The sequence below is a fragment of the Ornithorhynchus anatinus genome, chromosome 2, assembly GCF_004115215.2.
Source record: "Ornithorhynchus anatinus isolate Pmale09 chromosome 2, mOrnAna1.pri.v4, whole genome shotgun sequence".
NCBI lineage: Eukaryota > Metazoa > Chordata > Mammalia > Monotremata > Ornithorhynchidae > Ornithorhynchus > Ornithorhynchus anatinus.
In genome coordinates, this window is record NC_041729.1 from 127,688,668 (window position 1) to 127,709,029 (window position 20,362).

General features: G+C 38.0%; 1 protein-coding gene and 1 non-coding gene across 2 annotated transcripts in view; both read right to left on the minus strand.

Annotated features, from left to right (window-relative positions):
* Window positions 1-20,362, minus strand: part of KLHL1 (kelch like family member 1) — a 267,920-nt gene that overhangs the window by 212,063 nt on the left and 35,495 nt on the right. The window lies entirely within an intron of this gene.
* LOC114809668 lies at window positions 2,895-3,032 on the minus strand. The gene has a single exon (XR_003757445.1). It is a non-coding gene; the product is annotated as a small nucleolar RNA SNORA7 (small nucleolar RNA).

Below are 20,362 nucleotides of genomic sequence, written 5' to 3' on the forward strand. Positions count from 1 at the left end.
GACATTCAAACTATATTTACAAGGAAATCATTTTAACCACACTGTACTTTTCCCAACTGTTTAGTTTTTCTGCAATCACACATGATGCAACAGTGTGGAAAACATCCATATGCCAAGAGGATACAGGGTCACAGAAGGTTACATGCCTAAAAAGCTAAAATCCTAGCAGGTCTGAAATGCAATTTCTAAAATGGCCTTTAGACTGAATAGTACCTCTTCCCTCAACCTGCCCCTCCAATCTTCATTTATTCTCACTCCATGTCATTTTCTGATTGGCACGCCTAGCAAAAAAGTCAGTGCTTAGCACATAGAAGGCACTTCATACACACCATTAAAACAAAGTAAGCTCCTTCTAGATTGTAAGCTCTTTGTGGGCAGGGAATGTGTCTTTTTATTGTCTAGTGTCTTATTGAAGGCACATATCCTCCAAGAAGGCTTCCCTGACTATGCCGTCCTCTTCTCTTACTACCTTCTGCACCCCTCTTACTTGCTCCTTCATTCATCCTCCTGCTCATCTCCACAACACATAAGTATATATCTGTCATTTATTCATTTATTTACGTTTGTCTCCCCCTCTAGGCTCTGAGCTAAATGTGGGCAGGAATATGTCTGTTATACTGTACACTCCCAAGTGCTTATTACAGTGCTTTGCACACAGTTCAGTGCTCAATAAATACAATTGAATGAATGAAGGAATAATGAAATCCAATCTCACTATCATGTCTCCCCAGGTTATCTCGCTCCACCCTGTATTTCTTTTGGTAAATCAGTGAGGTACACAATAGTCTCAAGTCATTCTCCAACAGCCCCCGCTAGGAAGAGTAGGGAAAAAATTACTAACAAAATCACCCCTTCTAGTTGGATGAATACCTGGGATCTGGCCCCAAGGGACAAAGGAAATGACTGTTTTTGACTTGGCTGCTTCAGTGCTCTCTGGCTGGCTCATCTCTATCCCCCCAACACTGTGGTGCATTTACTTCTTAGTGGTAACTGGATCCTATCTGACCTCTGCTTGCTCCCCAGGAATACCAGAAGCTCTAATGTAGCCACCAACAGACATTTCTTCCCATCTCTTGTCCCTTCCCTCTGAGGTTGTGGAGATTAACTACATCCTTGGTGACTATACTGGATGAAGTTGAAGATTGGCAGTGGCTTGAAGGGAGGTGAGAGTTTAATAGCATGTCTTGAGAATAGCACTGGCAGCTCTGAAGTGAGGAACTGATTTAGGAGGGTTAGTAAAACTATTCAGAAGGTCAGAGATTGAACTGAAAAGTATAAAGGGAAAAGGGGGTGGGAGAAGAATTGATTTCCCAACAGTAACTGGATGCAACATATGGAATGGCTTATGGATCTTAGGCTACTTCATCAATTAGTACTTGCTAAATCTCTGCATTTTACATAACGGGGTCATTTGGACCTGGGGATATACCTATGTTAACATCCATATTTAATCTATTGAGGGTGTTTTCAAATAACACACGGGCTACTGAAATTAGAAGCACCTTTTTGCTGTACTTTCATAACTAGCATTTTCAATTAATAAGAAAAAACCTGTAAGCTGTAAATGATCCACTATTTCTCTTTCTTTACTTTTTATGTACACGTATATCAACTGGAACCTGTATCTCAGAAGGTCCTATATATTTTTCCCATTATCAAATTTTTTTTGAGTTTGTAATACTGTTCTAAGTATGGAACACAAGCTTTCCTAGTAATGAGCTAGGGATCTGGATGAACTGAAGTGCATTAAATGATGCTTAGTAGTAGTGATATAATAAATGGCACCATCTCTGGTAGCTGTGGGGATAGAATGGAGGGAAAACAACTGCCCTGGGCATTCCCTTCTCACCCATTCAATATTTCAGGCATCACATCTACTCTTATATTGTACTCTCCCATGTGTTTATTACTGTGCTCTGCACATAGTAAGCATTCAATAAATACAATTGATTGATTAATTGAAGTCTAATAATTCTAATGCAAGCAATCCTTAGTATTTATTTCACAGACTACTCTAAATGCTTAGGAGAGTAGAAGAGAGTTAATAAATACAAATCATGTCTTCAAGGAGCCTATTGTCCCAAGCATTTAAAAGCAACCTGTGCAGAGCATAAATGTTTAATAAATATTATTGATTCATAACTCCTTGAGGGCAGGATTGTGTCTACTAACTTTATAGTACTCTCCTGAGGGCTTAGTATGGTGCTCTGCATAGAATGAGCATTCAATACCATAGATTGATTGTAGGAGCCATCCCAACTTTGAGAACACAGGTAAGGATGCAGCAGTCTGGAATACACCTGGAGTAGGACCAAGTACCATTTAGTGGGTAATCAAATGTATTTACTGTTTATGGCTTTATCTGTTCATTTACCTCAGTTTCATTGTGTTTGAATTTTATTCTTTTTTATGGATCAGTCCTTTCCCTCTTAAATTAAGAGCCCCTAGTGGGCCAGAGAGCAGGTCTTTAATTTTTATTTTGTAATTAACTGAACTTATAGTGAATAGTTAACTATAGCTTAGTAATAATGAAAAGAAAATAAGCATGAGAAACGGGAGGCTAGGAAAGAGGAGGTTTCCTTTGAAGACACACCAGGGCTTCACCTTGAAATAGGTAGGGGAAAAGGAAGGCAGTTCCTTTTATTCTGAAGGAGACCTTGTCATCTATATCTCTTGTCTTATGCTGTTGAGTTGTCCCAATGCCTAGCGATGGCATGGATGCCTCTCTCCCAGAACACCTCATCTCCATCTCCAATCATTCTGGCAGTGTATCCATAGAGTTTTCTTGGTAAAAATATGGAAGTGACTTACCATTGCCTCCTACCGCACATTAAACTTGAGTTTCCACCTCAATTCTCTTGTATGCCTCTACTGCCCAGCACAGATGAGTTTTGACTTGTAGCAGATTGCCTTCCACTAGCTAGCCACTGCCCAAGCTAGGAATGGAACGGGTAGGCCTCTGCTTGACTCTCCCTCCCATAATCAAGACTGGTAGAGTACTGGAAACTTCCCAGGTGTGACCCTGAGAGGGGATCTATAACTCTACATTTAGATATTGTATATATCTAGAGATAAAAACACATGGAGAATGTCAAATATGTGAAAAGACCATAATCAGAAAAGACACATTAACACTGAAATACAGTTATCAGTCAATCAATGGTATTTATTGAATACTTGTGCACAGAGTACTGTACTAAACACTTTGGAGAGTACAACAGCATTGGTAGTCATGGTCCTTGCCCACCAGTAGCTTACAGTCAAGATGGGTAAACACACATTAAAATACACTACAGATATAATAATAATTAGGGTATTCATTAAGCACTTACTACGTGCCAGGCACTGTTCTAAGCACTGGGGTGGATACAAGCTTATTGGGTTTGATACAGTTCCTTATCCAATGTGGGGCTCAGAGTTTTAATCCCCATTTTACAGATGAGGTAACTGAGGCACAGAGAACTAAAGTGACTTGCCCAAGATCACATAGCAGACAAGTGGCGGAGCTGGGATTAGAACCTATGACCTTCTAATTACCAGGCCCATGCTCTAAATTCTACACCATGCTGCTTCTCTCTGTAATTTCTGTGCAGCTGAGGTGAATATTCAGTACTTTAAGAATACAGATCCAAGTGCACAGGTGACAGAGGAGAAAAAGAGTAGAGGAAATGTTGACAGCTTGGGAAGACTTCTTGGAAGGGAAAGGATTTCAGTAAGATTTTGAAGGCAGAGAAACTGGTTATCTATTAAATATGAAGAGGGAGGGAGTTCTAGGACAGAGGGAGGATTTGGGCAAGGGGTCGGTTGTGACATAGACAAGATCGAGAGTTACAGTGAGTAAATTGGCAATGGAGGAGTGAACTGGGTGGGCTGAATTGTAGTACGAAATCAGATATATTTATGATGTACTTGTTCAAATACAAAATTTGATTTAGACAGAGTTTATACTCTTGAAAGAATACAATTTTTGTGACTAATAATTGGGAACTAAATTTTGTTCTGGTAGGATACGTGTGTAAATACAAGACTTTTTAAAATACAATGCAATATTTAACTTGAGTACCATTTTTTGATGGGTTAAATAATGTCCAGGTCATCCACACTCAGAAGGAAATAAACTTAGTTCAATAATAGTTGAATTTTTGATTTCATATCACTCCAAATATATAACAGGCATCACATTTTCAGAATGATGCATCTAGAACACAATGTAAGAAAGATGACTGGCTTTCCTAATTCCTATTTCTTTTCTGCCAAATATTATTTGCACAAGAGGAAGCTTTGCAGACACCAAATCTTTTGGGATTAACAATAATGTCACTTTAAAACGTAAAGGAGAAGAAAATATCAAGTTAGGAGGAGAAACTACAGCAGTGAAAGGGACAGTTTGCCTAAGTTTAGTACACTGCAGAGTGCTGGTAGTATGCTCTTGGGAGCTTACTCTACATTTTTCTCTCCTCATTTTCCCTACTTCCTCCTATATATTGTCTCAGCATCATGTGAAAAATTTTCTTAACTAAATCTATTTTTCCCAATAACTAAATCACATTGGACCCCATCAAAATTGCATTAACTCTTTCGTACTACTTGGTTATAATTATTGAAATACCCACTGAAAATTATTACACTAGCCAGAGCTAGGATTAAAACCCACATCCTTCTGATTTCCAAGCCTGTGATTTACCCATTAAACCTTGCTACTTCTCACCATTGAGAACAATAGAGTTAATCAATCTATCAGTCACTGGTATTTATCGAACATTTACTGTGGGGAGAACACTGTACTAATATCTTGGGAGAGTACCCTACAATAGAGTTGTATGTATGTACACATTTACAAATAATATGTGCATACATATTCTCTGCCCACAGGGAAGTCTGAAGTCTGAAAGTGAAGATAAACATTAAAATATATTTTGGACATGTACATAAGTGCTGAAAGGCCTAGGTTGGAGTGAATATCAAATGTATAACATATACAGATCAGAGTGCATAGATGATGCAGATTGGAGAGGGAATATGGGAAAAGAGGGCTTCATTGAGGAAGGACTCAAAAGAGTTGTGATTTTAATAATATTAAATATTTTATAGCAAGAAAGTGCAAATACAAACAAGAGAATCAAGAGATTAACCTTTTTGTGGGCTCACTCTGCCTTTATCATCAGTAACCCTTATGAGGAATCTTCTTAGTTCCTCTCTTGGATTTGTGTGCTATATATGCTTGATGTCTGCAATTCTTCATGGGACACATCTTAGGAAAATACACTTTTAATTAAGGCTCCAGGGTAGCATTGGAGCAGATGACCCACCTGACCTGGAGTCTGCAAGAATTTTTTATTTGGTGTTTTGCCACCTTCGTAATGGAACGGTGCCCTTTATTACCCCAGTTTCATTCTGCTCTTACATATAGCTCCCCATGTAAGTGCCAGTAGAACTTTGTATAAAATGGATTTGGAATTTCCCCCAACCTAACCTCTTCCTGTTAGTCTTGGTAGAATTCATAGACTGATAAATCAAAATCCTTAATTTTTAAATGAATTACCAGAACCTGGAAATGGATGGTTTCTTAGTGGAAACATTCCAACTTTGAAGGGTTGTAGATACATTCTACACTTGCAGAATGCCAACTCATAACCTCCCTGTACCTGCTAAAAAAAAAAAATCTACTTACCTGGACCAACTTGTATCTTTACTGAAGGTACCTGGTTTCAAGCCAGTTAATGGTAAATCTCTAAGGAAGATGGGAAATGCCTGCCATTATCTCAGCCATATCATGGGCTGGCTGATCATTCTGCCTGAATTTCCATCTTCTCACATAAAAGTAGTGGTGCCAGCTCAGGTGGTAGAAGGGTAAGAGTGGAAAGAAGTGATAGGAAGTAAAAGCAAAAGGAAGGCTAGGTTGTTCAAAATAGGGTGTAAGGTGTGATTCTTACTTCTGCACAAAAGGTATTTCAGACACCCTGTTGAGAGATAGTAGTCACAACTCTTAAAGGACTCTTGAAGGAGTTGTGATTTTAATAATATTAATTTTTTTAGAGCAAAAAGTGCAAACACAAGCAGGAGAATCAAAATATTAACTTTTTGTGGGCTCACTCTGACTTTATCATCAATAACCCTTAAAAGGAATCTGCTTAGTTTCATTCTTGGATTGCTGTACTAAATCTGCTTGGTGTCTGCAATTCTTCATGGGACCACATCTTAGGAAAGTACACTTTTAGATAAGGTGCCAGGGTAGCATTTTTTCATTCATTCAATGCAGCTGAATTTACATGCCCTGAACCCTATTGATATCTGCACTCCTCATCCCTGCATCTTGACACATGTGCTCTTCCCTTTTGCTATGTCCAATGACTAGTCAGTTTGATTCAGTGTGCATATGTAGGTTTTACTGCCAGGTGCTTTTGGCTAAGTGTGTCACTTTCATAGGTCAATTTGTGCATCTAATGTTTTCCTTAATGCAGAGAAAATTACAGACTAGAAAGTGAAGTTATTCCTCCAAACTAAAGAAAAAAGTCCCTTTTGAAAAATTAAGGGCTATACTAGACTAATAAATGTGAGTGTATAGGGTACATTTGAAGACAGAGAGTAGCATATCCAAACCTAGCCAGACTTGTAACAGAGACTTGTAACAGAGACTTTCACATTTGGCACTCAGAGGTTTGTAAAATTATCATTAGGGGAGTTTAAGGTTTAGTCACTAAGTATGGTATTCTACTATATTTATATATCTATGTATTTATATACACACACACATACATATCTGTAGTCCTTTGTGCTTCTTGTAATATATATGGAGAAGTAGAGAAAAAGAAGTGAAGAAAGGAGGAAGTGATAGGAGAAGGAAGAGGAAGGTAAGAAGCACTTGAGACTGCATATCTTACTTCTATTGCACTTTCCCAAGTGCTGCATATAATAATCACAAGATTTTTCACTTCTCCACCCCTTCTGTGTTGTCCTAATTTCTCATCCTTCTGCATTTTGTACCCTGGTCTATCGCAATTGTGTGAATCAACTGCCCCCACCTGTTCTGTAACATTCTCATTCATCCCTTTGCTGCTGCTCCTACCTCAGCATAAGGGTGTCACTGCTTACAACTATTTTATCACAAATAATCTTTAATTTCCTCCTCAACATTATCAGACAATATGTGTGTAAATATGGGAACTGTATGCACATATGTTCTAAGGATGAATATTAATAAGTACACAAGTGCTAAAGACTCCCCATTAATAAACATTGCATTTGGGAATGCATTTGCTCTCATGGCTTCAGTTACCCTCTATGCATGATTCCCAAATTTACATCTTAGCCCCGACCTCTCTCCTTCACTGTAATCTCTCATTTCCTCCTGCCTTCAGGATATCTCTACCTGATGTCCTGCTGACACTTCAGACTAAACGTGGCCAAAACTCCTTATCTTCCCACCAAACCTATTCCTCTCACTGTCTTTACCATCACTATGGACAACACCAATATCCTCCCTATCTCAGAAGCCCATTGTCCTTGACTCATCTCTGGATATTGCAGATGTGGAAAGAGAGAAACATAATAAAAGGAAAACCATAAGAGTACAAATTGGAAAAGAGGATAGATAAAAAAATGAATAAAGTTTGATTATTTAGAAAGTCAACGAGACTAATAATAATTATATTCCAGTAGATGAATAGTATCTCTCTCTCTCTCTATATATATATATCTATAGATATACATATATCTATAGATATATAAGAGAGAGAAATACACACACACACACACACACACAGTAGAGAACAAGGGAAAGTGCACAGGCAAACAGGAAATTTTAGGTTAAAGTAATTTGAGTAATTTACTTAAATATTTAATTTCTGTTGTAGGGATTATTTTCAACAGTTCATCAATGGAGGTTTAGAGAATCACTTTTGAGATTTTTAAAATTATAATAATTTCCCAGGTGCTTGGATTGGTTTAGATAGAGAGTGCCTAACTCTTTGGTTGTCTTCCAGAACAAACTTGCAACCATGATAAATATTATATTTGGATAAACTTTGAGTCCATTTCCTGCACAGTATTATCTAATTGCTCCAAATCCATTTTTTTAGGATCAAGAACACTAAAGTGTCCTCTTTTTGAATGTTCTGCTAATGCAATCAAGCAATCAATGATATTTATTGAGCATTTACTATGAACAGAGCATTATACTAAGCACATGGGAGAATCCAACCGAATTAGCAAATACATTCCCAACCCATGAATTTATAGTTAAGTTAGGGAGGCAGATACATTAATATGAATAATTTGTAGTACAAATTTTAAATAGATGTACATAAGTGCTGTGGGCTTGGACATGGTATGAATATCAAATGTCCAAAGTCACTGATCCAAGTGCATGAAGACACTCTCCCAAGTGCTTATTAGAGTGTTCTGCACACAGAAATCCTTGATATGTTGGATTAATTTATTGATTGAGAGCAAGCCAGGGAAAAGAAGGCTTAATATGGATGGTCTCTTGGAGAAGATGTGACCTTAATAATGCTTTGAAGGTGAAGAAAGTTGTGGTCTAGAGTTAATGCAGGAGTAGGGAGTTCTAGGCTATGGGAACAATGTGAGAAAGGGGTCAGAGGTGAGATAGGTGAGATTAGGGCACAGAGAGAAAGTTAGCGCTAGACAAATGGAGTGGGTGGGCTGGGCTTTAGTAAGAGATCATAGATGTGAGTAGGATGGGATGAGCTGATTGCTTTAAAGTAAATGGTAAGGAGTTTCTGTTTGATATGCAGTTGAATGGGCAGCCATTGGAGATTCTTGAGGATTGGGGAGACATGGACTTAATGTTTTTGTTGAAAAATGGTCAGTGCAGCAGAGTGAAATTTGAATTGGAGTGGGGAGAAACAGGAGGCAAATGCAGGAGTCAAGATAAGAAGGGATAAATGTTTGGATTAGTATGGTAGCAGTTTGGATGGAGGAGACAGATGGATGTTAGCAATGTTGCGAAGGTGTAACTGATAGAATGAGTGAGAAGCAGCGTGGCTCAGTGGAAAGAGCCCGGGCTTGGGAGTCAGAGGTCATGGGTTCGAATCCCAGATATGCTACTTGTCAGCTGTGTGACTGTGGGCAAGTCACTTAACTTCTCTGTGCCTCAGTTACCTCATCTGTAAAATGGGATTGAAAATGTGAGCTTCATTTGGGACAACCTGATTACCCTGTATCTACACCAGCGCTTAGAACAGTGCTCTGTACATAGTAAGTGCTTAACAAATAACAATATTATTATTAGTGACAGAATGAATATGTGGATGGAATGAGAGAGAGAAGAGTCAAGGACAATGGGCTTCTGAGATAGAGAGGATGTTGGTGTTGTCCATAGTGATGGTAAAGACAGTGAGAGGACTAGGTTTGGTGGGAAGATAAGGAATTCAGTTTTGGCCATGTTTATTTTAAAGTGTCAGCAGGACATCAGGTAGAGATATCCTGAAGGCAGGAGGAAATGAGAGAATACAGTGAAGGAGAGAGGTCAGGGCTAAGATGTAAATTTGGGAATCATGCATAGAGGGTAACTGAAGCCATGAGAGCAAATGCATTCCCCAAAGGAGTATGGGTATAGGGAGAAACAAAGAAATCACAAATTACTAAATATATTATAGGGAAGAAAGTGAATTCATAAGAAAGTGAATTTATATGAATAAAAAATAAAGATAATCCATCAATAAATTCCAATGAGTAAACAAAACAATTAGACACATATGCATGCTGAAATGATGGGAAAAATCGAGTCATTCATTCAATAGTATTTATTGAGCGCTTACTATGTGCAGAGCACTGTATTAAGCGCTTGGGATGAACAAGTCGGCAACAGATAGAGACAGTCCCTGCCGTTTGACGGGCTTACAGTCTAATCGGGGGAGACGGACAGACAAGAACAATGGCAATAAATAGAGTCGAGGAAGAACATCTCGTAAAAATAATGGCAACTAAATAGAATCAAGGTGATGTACAATTCATTAACAAAATAAATAGGGTAATGGAAATATATACAGTTGAGCGGACGAGTACAGTGCTGTGGGGATGGGAAGGGAGAGGTGGGGGAGCAGAGGGAAAAGGGGAAAAGCGGGTTTAGCTGCGGAGAGGTAAAGGGGGGGTAGCAGAGGGAGTAGAGGGAGAAGAGGAGCTCAGTCTGGGAAGGCCTCTTGGAGGAGGTGAGTTTTAAGTATGGTTTTGAAGAGGGGAAGAGAATCAGGTCGGTTGGGGAACAACAATTCTGCAACAGATAGAGACAAACCTGCCCAATGACAGGATCACAGTGTAATCATAAACTGCCTTCTTTAAGATTTGGATATGATGCTACTGACATTTTTTTTTATAAATATTATATGATAAGGCTTAAGAATGGTCAAATTTCTTGTTAATCATATGCATGTAAAGACTACTTTTGTTATACTGTTATACTATTACAATAGCTATCCACAGTGCTTGGTGAAATTTTTATTTCTCCCACTTGATACTGTAATTCTTTCAAGTTTTTGTTTTTTTTTCTCAAAGTGACTCACTCCATTCTAATTGCTGTAACCCAGTTTGATCTGTCTCTGCTGTTGATTCCCTACGGGCTATAATTATATTGCAAAAATGTCCCATTTAATCCTCTGTGATTGTTGATCAGTGATAAGCTTGGATTCCTGCTGGTCTTTTAATATTTATCTCATCCTTGTCTTATATGTGTTTGTTCACTTTTCCTTCATTGTCTCCTACCAATATCACCCCATACCACCAAATTTTTCAATTTTCGTAGAGAGGGACCATGGCAATTACTTCTGCTGTATATTGCTTTCCCTAGCACCTAGTCCAGGGCTCTGCACATAGTAAATATTCAGTAAATACTATTACTACTATTATGACTATATTCAAGGTTCCCCATCAACTATCTTTCTTTTACCTATCTGTTCTCTTCTAGAGAACAGCTTCTAGAGAACAGCTTCTCTAGCTTCTAGAGAAGCAGCGTGGCTCAGTGGAAAGAGCATGGGCTTTGGAGTCAGGGCTCATGAGTTCGAATCCCAGCTCTGCCACTTGTCGGCTGTGTGACTGTGGGCAAGTCACTTAACTTCTCTGTGCCTCAGTTCCCTCATCTGTAAAATGGGGATTAAGACTGTGAGCCCCACGTGGGACAACCTGATTCCCCTATGTCTACCCCAGCGCTTAGAACAGTGCTCGGCACATAGTAAGCGCTTAACAAATACCAACATTATTATTATTATTCTCCTGAAAAGCTTGTTCACAGTATTCTCTTTTCCTAAGATAACCTTTCACCATTACTTCATGAATCACTCCCACTTTCAAAAATCAACATTTATACTTTCTCCTGCATAGACATCACTGCCCCATCAAATCTATCCAGCAGATCTCTCCTTCCTTCACATTCTTTCTAAAAAGTCACCTTCCAAAGAGGTGTTCTGTAAAGAATTACAGTATCAAGTGGGAGAAATAAAAATTCTCCAAGCATTGTGGATAGCTATTGGAACAGTATAACAAAAGTAGTCTTTACATGTATATGATTAACAAGACTTTGACCATTCTTAAGCCTTATCATATATCAATAAAAAAAATTGTCAGTAGCATCATATTCAAATCTTAAAAAAGGCAGTCTATGATTAGACTGTGAGCCTGCATTGGGCAGGGATTGTCTCTGTTGCAGAATTGTACATTCTAAGAGCTCAATAAATACTACTGAATGAATGAATTTCTCCATCTTCATGAAGAAACTGAGTCATGAAGGATTCTGCCCTCAAAAAAGCAGGCCAACCTGACCATCCACAGCTTAGACATTTTCAAAATAATGCCCTTTGTGAGACACTTCTCCTCAGTGACAATTGCCACTGGGGTAAGTGGTCCAGGAAACTCCTTTAGGTGCCAATACAAGTTGTAGAACTGGCCCAATGGGCCCTGGGTTTGTATGAGTTGAGGCCAAGGTGATGATTTATCATTTCAGTACCATCAATCTGATTAGATCCCCTACCCTTAACTATTCCTTGATAGGGTAGGAAACAGTTACTTGAGCAGTAGCAAAACAGTCATGTTATATCTACCTAACAATTCACCTGTCAATGAGGTAATCCTACCCTTTCACTTTCCCCATCCATCTTCCCGCTGAAAATTTTCCAGAGCCTCCAACTACCTCCTCTTGTCCGGTCCAACACTATTTTTCAATCTTCTGTGTTTTTTTAACTTGCTTCATGATGAAGATTCTGAACCCTTCTGAAGATGTAAGGGCTAATCTAAACGCAGGGACCAGATTGTGCTATGCAATCTGGTCCCTTTGGTTAGATTAGCCCTGAAGAGGATTTGTTAAGAAGAAATTACCACCTAAGGGATACCATTCCTACCATTCCTCTGCAAACTCCTCGAGCAAGTCTTCTACACCTGCTGCCTTTAATTCCTTTCCTCCAATTTTCTCCTTGACCCCCTCCAATCTGCCTTTTGTCCCCTTCAGTACATAGAAACTGCCCTGTCAAAGGTCACTAGTGATCTCCTTCTTGCCAAATCCAATGGTCTCTACTCCAACCTAATCCTCCTCAAACTCTCAGCTTCCTTCAACACTGTGGGCCACCCCCTTCCCCTGGAAATGTTATCCAACCTTGGCTTCACTGACTATCCTCTTCTTGTTCTCCTTCTTACCTCTCTGGGAGTTTATCTCAGTCTCCTTCATGGGCTTTTCCTCTGCCTCCCACCCCTAACTGTGGGGATCCCTCACGGTTCATTTCTGGGCCCCATTCCCTTAACAAACTCATTTATTCCCACGGCTGCAACTTCCACCTTTATGCAAATGATGCCTAAATCTTCATTTCCAGCCCTGATCTCTCTCCCCCTCTGTAGTCTCACATTTCCTACTGCTTTCAAGACATCTCTACTTAAGTGTCATCCTGTCAGCTCAAGCTTAAATAAATGTCCAAAGCAGAACACCCAACCCCTCAATTACAATTTACAATTACAATTTAATTGTATAAATTGATATATTTTTGTTTAAAATCCAACCCTGGTAGTCTGATAAACCTGAGTAATTGCTCAGGTGTATCATTTTTCTGGTCGATGAACCACTCATCCTTTTTTTTTTTGATAAATTAACATTTGTCCATATTTAAACACATCATTAAAAAAAGGAATATCACTAACTTGTGGGTTCCAAGACTATACTACTTATAAGATTTTTTTAGCATTTGACATGACTGAGATACTAGAAAATTCTTTCTACTTCATATGCACATAAAGATAGACCTTCCTACACTTTTAACTATGTTATGCATACAAACCTTATTTTGTCTTCCTTATTTGGACAGTGATCTTCCTGAAGCTTCAGTTCTAATGCAGTCACCTCATTTTTAGTTGCTGTAGATGAAGTTAATCTGTCTTCTGATGCTGTTTATGTAATGCACATTATTTTAAGCTTTGCTGTATGATATCTATAAAACATTTCTCTGGTCCACCCTATTTACCATCTCCCTATTTTAGCTCACAATAAAGCAGTTTGGCTAGCTTGCTCCATCCTTTCTCTCCATATGATTTACCACATTAAGGTACGATGTTGAAGAGACTCTTGTTTCACTCTTTCAACTTTTTTAGGAAAAAGTTGATATTGATTGAAAGTTCAAACGAGAATAATATGAAGCAACTATGTAAAGCACAATTTTCATTTTAGTAAATCCTGCCTGCTTCTCTTGAGCTTGAACACATCCGAACTGCAACCCCATTTTTAATATTTTATGATCTCAAACCTCATAAAAGTTTAACTCTTAGGATGAAAATTTCATACATAGGCAGAAGCTGGTTACCAAATATGAATGTGGCAAAAAGCTTTATTAAAAGGGGGAAAGGAAGCACTGAAATAATGTGTGAATATTTCAGGTTACTGAGTCAACCTCAGTGCAGAGCTTTCATTCACACTTTTAACAGACACATCAACAGTGGATTACTGATAGTCTTTTATAAGGGTTCTAAAATGAAGCTACAATATTATACTATAAATCTTATTTTTTTAAGAATGTGTGCATGTCTTACTTTATTCTACAAGGTAATGTTTTTAGGCTTTTTTGTTTGCTTATGCTCTGTTTTTCACATTTCCCCTAATCTGGCTAAAATGTCTTTTTCAGTTAACGAATTTGCCCTTTAGTCCTTCTCCAAGTAATTACATGACTTCTCTGCAGACAAATGGAAATGTTCTCAATGTTTCCTATACCGGAAAGGATCACATAAATTCTGAGCTATTAATAGGCATAGGACCTTGTCTTAATTGATTTGTGTGTAATTACTACAGAGGTTAGTACAGTGCTTTGTGCCTTTTAATATATAAATGCATGTGAGGAATAATAAGATGAAATATGAGATTGGATCACATAATATTATATAAAATGGATGAAAGCACAGCAGGGTCTGCTGCTGAGATGCTGATTCATGACTCCTCATAATCCAGGTTAGCCACCTTTGCATGTAGGCTGCTGTCACAGAGAGCAAAACTCAATTCAAATGCAAAAGCAAATCGATTATCCACTCCTCAGGTAGCAAGATGCACCACCCTGACTCTTTAAAAAAAAAAAAAGGCTCAAACTACTAGATGGTTTAGTTTATTGGTCATTTAGTTGTTAAAGATGAAAGAGCGGCATTTGATAATATTTTGAAATAGTGAATGGCCATATTTAAGGATGTACCGCTACTTTAAAAGAAAGCTTTAGGTTTAGAACTAAACTCCAAAGAAAACTTATTAAAATTTTATTTAAACAGGTTAAATTAGTTCAAATGGGCTTCAATGTAACCAAATTCAAAGCAACAAAATAATGCAGACAACTCCGTTATAATCCTCTGAGTTATAAGCAACATTGAAGCCCCTTTCCTTGAATCACCCACATGGCATATGTCATTAGCCATTAGCAGTGAGATGCACCCGGGTCACCTTATTTTGTGAAGGGTGCATTTTTGACAACCTTTGCATTAAGGGAACTAGTGTGGTAGTACCTACCCTATATCTTCATCTACGAGCCTGAAAACAATCACAGTTCTCAACAATGTATAGAATGATATACAGACAGGTAAATATCATAAAATCTTCTAGCCATTTTATCCTAGCCAAAACATTGATAACAAACTTGCATTATGACATAAATAACAGAATGTATTACGCATTTTATATTGTGAACCCCCTGCGGGATGTATGAATTCCTACCTATAAATTATTTCCTAGCATTTAGTACAGTCCTCTGCATATATTATGCATTTAATAGTTTTTATGCTATTTGTTAAGCGTTAACTATATATCAGTCACGATAGTAAGCACTGGGTAGATACAAGATAATTAGGTTAGACATAAGCCCTTTCCCACAAAAGGCTCGTAGTCTTAATCCTCATTTTAAAGATGACATAACTGAGGCACAAAAAAGTTAAGTGACTTGCACAAGGTCACACAACAGATGAGTGGCAGGGTCAGAATTAGAACCCAGGTCCTCTAACTCCCAGGTCTATGCTCTTTCTAATAGGCTATGTTGCTTCTCTGGCCAATGTTTCTCAATCGTTTTCCTTCTCTTCCTCTACATGACAGCTTCTAATTGTGAATGTCAATCAAGGCTCTGTTCTGTCTCCCCCTTTTTTCATTTCCATTCACTCCCTTGGGTAATTCGACAATCAGTCATATTTATTGAATATTTATTGTGTGGAGATCACTGTACTAAGTACTTGGGAGAATACAATGCACACCCAGCATCTTTCAACCTCCATAAAAGAATCTATCTCCAGATCTTGTTGTTGCTTCTGACTCTACATTTCCAAGACTGACCCATGTTTCCTCATTAAGCGGAAACTCCTGGACAACATTTACCCCAGTTTGCTTTCTACTCACTATGACATTCTTCTTTCTCTCACACTGACCCTCTTGTCGTCTCTTGTTCATATCGTACTGGTTGCTTGGAACTCTCTCGTACTTCACATCTGACACACCCAACTCAACACTTCTTCAACCCTTCAGAAATTATATCTCCTGCAGGAGGCCTTTCTGGAACAATCGCTAATTTCCTTACTGTACAACTCCTACATGCATACCAGAACTTCCACACATTTGAGCACTTAAATACCTCCATCGCACTTAAGTATATTTTATATATTCTATTACTAACATCTATAATTTAGTTTACTATCACTTAACTAAAATCTCATAGCTAATGTGCATTTTTCTCAATTAAGCCCAGAAAGAATGAAAATAGTAGTGATCGGTGTGTGTTTTATTTGTCCCCTTTCCTTCCTCATCTCTGTAAAATCCTGAAGTATTTATTCTCTTGTGTATATCTGCACTAACCTCCATCCTTCAGTTTCTGAAAACAAGTAGAGTAACTGTCACTGCACTTTCCATCCAACTTCAATACCTATAATCATTCTGCTGCTTTTCTCAAACTTAATTGCATGCACTCTACCACTTCTTTTTTTGAAGTAGAATTTATCATCCTATAACCATGATGGTTTTGTTTCTTTGATATAAAAGACTTAGTTCACTCTTTTTCAACTTTTGCTATAATGTTTTAAGAGTTTCATCCTTCCTGTCCTAGTGGAAAGAGAATCGAAGAACCTGGATTCTAATCCCAGCTCCACCACTTGTATGCTATGTGATTTGGGGCAAGTAACTTCACTTCTCTATGCCTCAGTTTCCTCACTTGTAAAATGGGGATTTGATCCTGCTCATTCTTACTGAGACTGTGATTAGAGACGCAGCATGACTCTTTGGAAAGGGCATGGGCTTGGGAGTCAGAGGTCATGGGTTCTAATCCAGGTCTGCCACTTGTCAACTGTGTGACTTTGGGCAAGTCACTTAACTTCTTTATGCCTCCGTTACCACATCTGTAAAATGAGGATTAAGACTCTGAGCCCTAAATGGGACAACCTGATTACCTTGTATCCCCCTCAAATGCTTAGAACAGTGATTGGCACATAGTAAGCACTTAAATACCAATATTATTATTATTATCTCTATGTGGTACAGGGACTGTCCAACCTATCCTGTACCTACCCCAGTGCTTAGTACAATGCAAGGTACGTCATATGCATTTAACAAGTGTTGTTATTGTTATTACCATTATTACTCCTTGATAATCAGCTTATGTTAGAGATAACTTTACACCCCACTTCTGTAGCTATTTGAATCAAGTCAAAAATCCTTTGGATTGTATACTCACTTCAGTGTCAAAATTGCCATATTTTCCCTGTTTAAAATGATACATTAGGCTCTCTATTCCTAGAGTCTGTAATCCCAAGGCCCAATAGAAACTATTTTTCATTACACAGTCTGGTTCTGTTAATTCTGTTTAAATCTAAATCTAATGTCCCTGTCAGTGGTTACTTTCCTGCATTTGACAGGACCCCACCTGTAGGCAATTTTCTTTATTGCCCTATAAAGCCCTCCCAGTTTATATTTTAGTGTCCAAGCAATTTTTTCTTTGAGACTTGTTTTCTGTTAATTCTTATATGCTTTTGCTAGCCCTTTTGAGAAAGGAGAGAGAGAAAAATAAGACAAGATAGAAATCTTGCTACTCTCCTCTTTAACATAAAAAAGCAGCCTTTTTGTGTGCATAGTGGAAAACATGGTGGGTCACACTGACCTCTCAGTCATCCACATGCAGTCTATAATTTGAACATATAGAAGCAACGTTGTCTAGTGAAATAGGATGAGCCCAGCATATACTAAGCCAGTGCTTAGTACAGCGCCTGGCACATATTAAGGGCTTAACAAATGCCATTATCATCATCATCTAGCAGACAGGGCACCTGGGTTCTAAACCTGGCTCCACCACTTACCTGCTGTGTGAACAAGAGAAGGGCACATAAATTCTCTAAATTTCAGGTTCTCATCTCTAAAAACCAAAAGTACATACCTGTTCTCCCTTCTACTGCTTGGACTGTGAGTCACCTGTGGAACAGGGCCTGGGTATTACCTGATTCATCTCATATCTCCCCCAGTAATTAGTACAATGATTGGCACATAGTAAGTCTTTACCAAATTACTATGGAAATAATTACATTAGCAACTTTAAATATGATGATGATGATTATTACTATTATTATACTAAGGAAAATCAGTAACACTGTAGTGATGACCATAATAGAAAAGCATCATGGCTCAGTGGAAAGAGCACGGGTTTGGGAGTCAGAGGTCATGGGTTGGAATCCAGTCTCTGCTGCTTGGCAGCTGTGTGACTATGGGCAAGTCATTTAACTTCTCTGTGCCTCAGTTACCTCATCTGTTAAATGAGGATTAAGACTGTGAGCCTCATGTGGGACAACCTGATTACCCTGTATCTACCTCAGCGTTTAGAACAGTGCTCTCACATAGTAAGCGCTTAGCAAATATCAACATTATTATAATAAACAGTCTGTATTTTGAGTCACATGTATTTTAGCTAATGTGAATAATGGAGTTATAGGACTTGGCCTTTAACTCACCTCAAAGACAAGCTAGGGAGAATTTGGAATGTTCTATTTTACTGACTGAAAAGAAAGAATTGGAAAAAAAAGGATACTATGTTATAAAGCATTTAACCAATGATTGGTTTTAAACATTTTCTTTCAAACAAGGTTATTCTTTGTATTGTACAGTTATTCTTTGAGCAACACAATACAATGACTTAACAAGAAGGGGTACTTTATGTTACTGTACAAAGGAACATGAAACAGAATATTTTGGAGTTGCTAATATAACTTTAATTTCATGCAATTATTTCCGTAATTGTGCATATGGTTACAATTATGTAACTTTTTGATCTATTCATTGTATGTTTACATTATCAGTAGTACTATCTAATAGTAGTAGTGTGTACTAGATAATTACTTTCTTATGGTATTTGTGAATCACTTACTTCATGTCAAATACTGTTCGAAGCACTGGGGTAGGTGCAAATTAATTAGGTTGGACACAGTCCCTGTTTCGCATGGGGCTCATAATATAAGTAGGAGGGAGAACAGGAGAACTGAGGCACAGAAAAATTAAGTGACTTGTCCAAGGTCATCCAGCAAAACATGCAGGTGAAAATTAGACATCATCCCTGGATTTCAAGGGGGCTCATAATCTAAGAATAAAAGGGGAAAGGAGATAGGCAACTGATACATGAAGAAAAAAAGGAAAGTAATAAGGTTACTATTAACTGAAAAATTGATATTCATGTAAAAGTATTTAGTATGAGGCATGTCCAATATATTTTTTAAATGATCTGAAATAAAACAGCTATTCTGTTTATGCTGTGTATTTAGTAATGTATTTTTTTTCATAACTAATAAGACTTTTGTTAAATGACATTATAAACCATTAGATTTCCAGTGTCTTTAGGGCAGAGACCATGTCTACAAATTCTACTATGCTCTCTTAAGTGCTCTACACACGGTAAGCACTCAATAAATCAATATCAATCAATCAATGGTAAATATTGAATACTTACTATATGCAGAGCACTGTACTAAATACTTGGAGAATAGAACACGGAGTTTGAAGACCCAATCCCTTCCCTCAAGAAGCTTAAAGTACATTGATTGATTAAATTCCTTTCAATAAAAAGTGCCAAACCAATATCATTTTCTTTGTTTTATATGGTTTCTTTGCAAAACATCTATATAGGTTGGCTTTCATTCTGTTTCCATGGTTTGCTATTAAAAATGGATTGTATCCTTCCTTGGGAGAGGCTGGATCACTAGTATTAACAAAATAACTTAATTAGATGTTTGATCAAATTTTTGGTATCTATATGAATCAAATTGTTCTATGGTTTCATTCCTTTAATGACCAAATTTACACCCTAAACACCACCCTCTCAACAGAATTCAACTCACCCTTCCCCTATCCCTTTACCAATATCATACCACCAACCCACAACCTTGAATGTCTTGATTCTATTTAGTTGCCATTGTTTTTATGACATGTTCTTCCCCTTGACTCTATTTATTGCCATTGTTCTTGTCTGTCTCCCCCGATTAGACTGTAAGCCCATCAAACGGCAGGGACTGTCTTTATCTGTTGCCGACTTGTTCATTCTAAGCACTTAGTACAGTGCTCTGCACATAGTAAGCGCTCAATAAATACTATTGAATGAATGAATGAATCATCTTCACAATCTGCTTCCTCCTCTCCTGATTCAAGCTGCCAAGTGCTGCTGGCAGAAATCTAGATATCTGGACAACCCTGTCCATCTCAAAATTATCCTTGTTGCTTTAACTCTGACCTCTCTTCTGAGTGGCAACACTAGATCTCCATCCTTCCTGACTTCCATGCTTACTGTCCTTACCAGACATGCACCTCCATCCTCATATTCTCTCCATCTCTTGTCCCTAAATGACATGGTCACAAATTTTATTGAGAAGATTGAAAGCACTGTGATTTCCCTAA